Source organism: Eumetopias jubatus, unplaced genomic scaffold (assembly GCF_037043125.1).
Source record: "Eumetopias jubatus isolate StellerSeaLion01/CBP00866 unplaced genomic scaffold, mEumJub1_p1.0 scaffold_5, whole genome shotgun sequence".
NCBI lineage: Eukaryota > Metazoa > Chordata > Mammalia > Carnivora > Otariidae > Eumetopias > Eumetopias jubatus.
This window is the reverse complement of record NW_028274811.1, coordinates 96,282,193-96,289,606: the sequence shown is the minus strand read 5'-3', so window position 1 is coordinate 96,289,606 and position 7,414 is coordinate 96,282,193.

The window sequence follows — 7,414 nt, the reverse complement described above, 5'->3', positions numbered from 1 at the left end:
AAGTGTGATGTCAAAGTGGAGATAAGGTCCTCTCTCATGACCAACAGGATCCTTTGAATTGGGATCCAAGAAGTCTTCTTAAATCTGTTGATGATAGGCTTTGAGCGTAAGACATTAGAGACTCCATAGATGGTCATACTAGCATGAGATAACAAGAGATCAGCAGAAGGTTGTATGCCAACAGACACTGGTCTGCCATGCAGCATGAGTTTATGTTTCCAGAATGGGGAACTTCAAACAGTCGGCAAGACCAACGGCAATACCTTGAGTCAGGAAAGTCCAGTAGCTTTGGCAAGTTCAGAAGTTTTAAGTTTGAGGATCCCATTGTCAGTGAGTCCTCTTGCTCAACCATGGACCACAATAGTTATTCCATATCGCACTTTCTTGAGGCCTTGACAATGACTGCAACATTCCAATCACCAGAGCAGAAAAGCCCTGATAGCAATGGAATGCCCCGAAGACCACATCCTGCCCATGGTCACAGGCTGAACACAGACGGACCCCCACCCATGATCACGTGCTCCCCACCCGCTCTCTTGCATTTACCCCCTAAGCATCTTCCTATAAAACTGTAGGTATCCATCTTGTCAAGAGAGAGGTCGGTTCTTAAGGCTTGAACTTGCTACCTCCCCCGGCTGCCAGCACCCGAAATAAATTTCTCCCTTTCTCTTTTATAAACCCTTGTCTCCTGAGTTATTGGCTTCTCTTGCAATGAGTTTATCTGAGCTTGTTCAGCAACAGTGTTGGCAAACCCAGCCAGGAGCTGTGCTCTTGATTGTCCAGCCCCCTCGGGGTTCCCTGTTCATTTCCTGAGTCAGTGGCTGTGATGGTTTCGTATACCACTAGTTCTCCCAACCTTGCCCGATGATGGAAGATGATAAAACAGTGTTAATTCCAAGATGTTTGCAAGATTTTCATTAAGGCTCGTATGATTAGTCCAGTAAAGTGGGTGCCTCGGTCACTGGAGATTACAGAGGGTTTACCCCAAGTGGGAAACACATTCTCTCACAGTTTCTTTGCCACTGTAAAGGTTCCAGCCCATTCTGAAAACATCCATGCAAGAACATACTGATAGCCCATACTAAGTGACAGCTGAATGAAGTCCAGCTGCAGATGTTCAAAGGGTCCAGAGGGAGGAGGTCTGAGGCCCCTGGGAATAAAAATAGTTTCTCCAGGATTATGGGCCTGACAGATCAGACATTGCGGGTTCTCTGTTTTTGCGGTTTTATAGAAGTCTCCCTGCCAAGGTCTATTTATAATTCAAGTCATCTTAAGTGTACTGTGGTGGGTAAAGGAATGCAAACACTGAAAAATGGGGTTTGTCAGGTAGCAGGGAAGAACCATCCTGGATTCCCTAGGGCCCCAACTGTTTAATATACAGCCACTGTTTATCCATCTTAATTTCTCTGATTCAGGAGCAGACTGTTGCCACGGTACAAGGACCTCAGGTGGCAAAAGTCTGTTTTTGTCTTTTTTTAATTTTTATTTTTTAAAGAAGCCTTTCTCTTTTTCTTTTTTAATTTTTTTTTTAAGATTTTATTTATTTATTTGACAGAGAGACACAGCAAGAGAGGAAGCCAAGCAGGGAGAATGGGAGAGGGAGAAGCAGACTTCTCGCTGAGCAGGGAGCCTGATGCGGGACTTGATCCCAGGACACTGGGATCGTGACCTGAGCCGAAGGCAGACACTTAATGACTGAGCCACCCAGGCACCCTGTTTTTGTTTTTTTTTTTTAAGATTTTATTTTTATTTATTTGTCAGAGAAGGAGAGAGAGAGAGAGAGAGAGAGAGAGTACAAGCAGGGGGAGCGGCAGAGGCAGAGGGAGAAGCAGGTTCCCGGCCGAGCAAGCAACCCGATGTGGGACTCAATCCCAGGACCCTGGCTGGGATCATGACCTGAGCCAAAGGCAGCCGCTTAACCGACTGAGCCACCCAGGTACCCTGCAAAAGTCCGTTTTTTAAATTACTGCCATAAAATAGATACGATAATACAAAACTTACCAGTTATAAACTGAATTTAAGCTTGTTTACTGGCAGATGGAATAGATTAAGTTTACCTGTCTAGATGGCTAAAATTTTGTGAAGTATTTGTGTAAAAGACACTTAAAGGTTTGTATTTGTCCCTGACAGGTCAACTTCTAAATGACCTCCTCCTCACCCCCCTCTCCCGCTTTTCTTTTGTTTTGATAGGATTTACCGCCCCCCTGAAGTTTGCATATCCAAGAGATGGTTTAGATAAAAAGTTCTGGAAAAGACTCTGGGTACCCTATTTACATCTCAAAAGCATGGGTGGGGGTTGGGGAAAAAGCAAGCTCCTCCTAGCACTTTTGTTCACTTAAGGCCAGAGTTTTTACAATACTTAGAAGTCTTTTGAGATAAATAGGGGAAATTTGGGGATTAGTAAAAAGGAGTGGTAAGCTTGGAATTGTTTCTGGAACCACACCTCTGGTCCTGCAAAAACTAAACTTGTAAAATAAGGACAGCTGTTTGTAATTCCTCAAAGAATTGGGTTGCCACCCAAATGATATCAAGGACTGACACCCCCACTCACCTCAATTATGATGCTTTCCTTTCTCTCTGGGTACATTTAGCTTAGGCCTGAATGCCTAAGGAAATTCCTAGCAGGCTCCGGAATCACCTTCCAATCTGGCAAGATTTCTGATCAGAGTCATAAAGTTCTTCCAAATATCTTGTCAGGATTCAGCCAGGACAAACAGTAAATATTTCTGGCAGTATTAAATGACTTCATGGACCCAAGAGGTGTCCTCAAAGAGGGTGCAAGAGATACTTCTTCACAAGATCTAGAGTCACTCCCAAATATAGCCAGAGAAAGGACCTACAACCTACATGTCCCAGGCAGGCAGAAAGCCAAGTCAAGTCCTTAGGATGTGAAATGAGATAAGCAAGAAGGCAATAGCTATCCCTGAGCGAGAAAGGATCAATAACCAATTAGTTTGGATTTGAAAAGGAAGGGACAACATGAAATTTTATTTTCCTCTCTCTCTCTTTCTCTACTGGGCTCAGGAGGTAATCTATTTACAAAAACTTTTGAGGATCCTCCCTGGATTTAAGAAATTCTTTTGGCCGTGACCAAGGAGTGAAAGAAAGATACCTGAAAAGGATTGTATGTTGCCTCAGGTCGTCTTACTTCAAAAGGTAACCGTTTTAATAAGTCTCTTCCAAGTAGAAAGGCAATTCAGACAGAGGATTACTAGAATGAGCACTCAGGTAAAGGAAGGTAAAGGGGGAGGAAGAGGAGTTATGTCAGTCTTATACATCAGTCTCACAGTCTTCGGTTGTAGGTAACTTTCCTCTCCTTAACTCTTCATTCCTTTTGCAAGGAATCTCTCAATAAAACTATTTTGGAGATCTGGAGCTTTCTGGAGGCTTCTGTATGCAATTAGTTCCCATTGTGTTTAGTTTGGGAACTCTTGCTTTCAAGTGCACAGATGATCTTATTTAATTGGACCATTCCCCATAATGGCCATTATAATTCTGGGTTGATTTTAGTAAGATTTTGTCATCTCACTAGATATTTGCAACTTCTGTAACTATAGTTCTTAGAAAAGAAGGTTTGGAGGTGCTGGGTGTGTCAGTTGGTTAAGTGTCTGCCTTTGGCTCAGGTCATGATCTCAGGATCCTGGGATAAAGCCCCTTGCTGGGCTTCCTGCGCAGCAGGGGGTTTGCTTCTCCATCTTTCCCTCTTCCTCCCCATGCTTGTGCTCAAACTCTCTCTCAAATAACATCTTTAAAAAAAAAGAAGAAAAGGTATGCCAGAACTTGGCAGGCTCACTTTCCTGGATTTGAAGAACCCCACTTCTTTTAGCTAGGCCTTTTGTTTGCCCAGAGCCACACTCATCATCGGAGGAGTATGGAAAGAACCACATGTGCAGGCCCAAAGAATGGACTGAGGAATGATTCCAAACAAATGGAGAACTTCCACCAGCGATTTCCAACTTGGAATCTGGGAATCTGGAGATGAAACCAAAGGGCTGGGGTTTCTTTTTTAGCTCTTGGCCAAGACACCATTTAGCTCTAGCCTTTGTTAGACAAGACAAGGCACACAAACTCTACACCTTATCAGCAGCCGAGAGATGTTACTGCATCCTGGCCACAGAAAGATGCTGTAGGCACTGTCACCAATTCCCAAGGAAGCTTGCATTGCGGAAAGCCTCGTGTATCAGTTTGCTAGGGCTGCCATAACAAAGTGGCACAGACTGGGAGCTACACAGAAATTTATTTTCTTATAGTTCTGGAGGCTGGAAGACTGAGATGGATGTGTCGACAAGCAAGGTTGGTTATTTCTGAGCCCTTTCTCCTTAGCTTGTAAATGGCATTACTCTTCCTGTGTCTTCACCTGGTGTGTAGGGTATGTGTGTCCTAATCTCCTTTTATAAGGACATGGATCGGATTGGATTAGGCCCCACCTTCATGACCTTATTTTAACTTAATTACCTCTTTAAAAAAAAAGATTCTTATTATTTATTTGACAGAGAGAGCCAGAGAGCACAAGTTGGGGGATGGGGAGGGGGGCGGGGGGGGCAGCAGAGGGAGAGGGAGAAGCAGGCTCCCCGCTGAGCAGGGAGCCCAGCGCGGGGCTCCCAGGACCCTGAGATCATGACCTGAGCCGAAGGCAGACGCTTAACCACTAAGCCACCCAGGTGCCCCTAACTTAATTACCTCTTTAAGGACCCTCTGTCCAAACACAGTTGTCAGCTAGCCCTCTTGCTCAACTACAGACCCCCAACAGTTAAAACCAGAAATAGACTAGACTGCTTAACTCATGCTCTAAAACCCATCGTGCTTATTTCTCATCGCACTTTCTTGAGGCATTGACCAAGATGTTTTACAACGACTGGAACATTCCAACCGCCAGGCAGAAAAGCCCTGATAGCAACGGAATGCCTAAAAGACCACATTCCATCCCTTTCCCTGACCAGGATCAGGCACTGAACACATGCCAACCCCACCCATGATCATGTGCTTCCTACCTGCTCTCTTGCATATACCCCCTCGGAACCCCTCCCTACCAGACTCTAGGTGTCCATCTTGCAGGTGGAGAGGTTGGTTGTCAAGCTTGAGCCTGCCACCACTTCCGGCTGCTGGCACCCAAATAAATTTCTCCCTTTCTCTTTTCCAAACCCTCATCTCTTGAGTTACTGGCTTCTCTTGCAATGAGTTTATCTGAGTTTTGTTTGGCAACAAGTTGGCCCAACCAGGAACTGAACGGGCTTTGATTTGTCCAGCTCCCTTGAGAGTCTCTAGGACAGAGGAATTTGCCAAGGCAGCACACCAGGGCCTCCCCCTTTTTGTTTACCGAGTTAGTGGCTATGATAGATCAATAGGTAACTAACTGTAGAGGCCACTTTTAGACAACAGGCTTGAGCAATGGAAACTTGATCAAGGCAAAAGCCCCCACAGTGACCACCTGGCTGAATACAGGCAGGCCCATCAGGCCAACCCACCTCAAAATATCCATAGGCCCTAACAGAGCAATGGGCTATTTACAACCAGGAACAGTTACCAAAACAGGGAAAATTCCATATATCCCCATACCTCCTCATCTCCCCCCTTTAAAAACAACCCCTACCCACTGACTCTGCTTTGTTGTAGACAGTCTCTTCTTTGCTGTCTGGCCTGCAGCTCCCGTGCAGTATGTTCAATAAACTTCTATCTCCTTTGTTCTGCCTTTGGTGAATCCTTTCTCTGCCTGCACCACCAGTCCCTACCCAATCGTTGCCCCACATTTGGGGGCCCCCATCTGATGGGGAGAGACACCACAGTAATGCAGTCACATTTTGAAGTACTACGGGTTAGGACTTTGACATGAATTTGGGGGGAATACAATTAATCCCAAAGCACCTCTTTGGGAAAACAAAAAATTATCTTCCACTACCCCATCCAAACCCTCTAATGGCTCCCATTGTGCTTAGAATAAAATTAAAAACCTCTGCTCTGCTTTATAAATTCCTATATGCTTCACTTTTGCCAATTTCCCCGCTTGGGTCATATCCAATCCCCCTCTTTTCTATTTTCAAATAAATTTAGCTCCTGCCTCGGGTCATTTGCTTTGGATACCTCTCTGCTTAGAACCCTCCTATTCATTCAGTTAGGAAGCAGTTTTTGAGCAATGTCCTGTGACCAGCACCACTCCAGGTAAAGGGTCTTCCAAACTGGGCTAGAAGCGCCTTGAGGTATAGGAAGACATTCCTAGAGGTATGTGGATCTGGATACATTAGGGAAATCCATCCGCAGATAATGAATTTTTGTATCCTCTTTCCTAAAATTGATTTGCCTGCAAATGCAGTTATCCAACTTTCTTTTTACACTCCTCCATTCACAAGAAAAGGCATAACACCTCTCCCATTGGCCTCGGTGTAAAATAACAGGAGCTGAACAAGATACACTCCAAGAATGAATTTCTCCTGAAGGCAAATCCTTGAGCACCAAGCAAAAGATCCTTTGTAAAAAGATGGCCCTTACTTCCTGCTTTATCTTGAAGGTGGAGATGTGTCCATTGATTTGTCCATCCACCAACTCATCCCTCCTTCTCTACATCTCTTTTTCTCTTAGAATTTAGAAATAAGAAGGTGTCATATACATATATTCACTTTTACTTGGCTTAAAATATAAAAATAAAGGTAAACTTTTAAGTTAAAAAATAAGTAAATATGATTTGAATTATTTGACAAAGAGACCTGGCTTTGCCAATTAATTAATGTGGTAGCATTCCAGATAGGCTAAATATGCAGTTCTACAGGTTTTTGTTTGTTTGTTGCAGCTCTACAGTTGTGATGAAAATACACTGAGAGCACTTAACAAGAAACATCGAGCCAGGGACACCTGGGTGGCTCAGTCAGTTAAGCGTCTGCCTATGGCTCAGGTCATGATCCCAGGGTCCTGGGATCAAGTTCCACATCGGGCTCCTTGCTCAGCGTGGAGCCTGCTTCTTCCTCTGCCTGCTACTCCCCCTGCTTGTGTTCTCTCTCTCTCTGTCTCTCTGACAAATAAATAAAATCTTAAAAAAAAGAAACATCAAGCCAGAAAATAGGCCATTGCCACTATTTAAAATTGTGGCAGGAGTGCCTGGCTGGCTTAGTCGGTAGAGCATACGACTCTCGATCTCAGGATTGTGAGTTTGAGCCCCATGTTGGGTGTAAAGGTTACTTAAAAAATAAAATCTTAGGGGCGCCTGGGTGGCTCAGTCAGTTAAGCATCTGCCTTCGGCTCGGGTCATGATCCCAGGGTCCTGGGGTCAAGCTTCACGTCATTGGGTTCCCTGTTCAGCGGGGAGCCTGCTTCTTCCTCTCCCTCTGCCTGCCACTCTGCCTGCTTGTGCCCTCTTTCTCTGTCAAATAAATAAATAAATAAAATCTTAAAAGAAATGGGGTGCCTGGGTGGCTCAGTTGTTAAA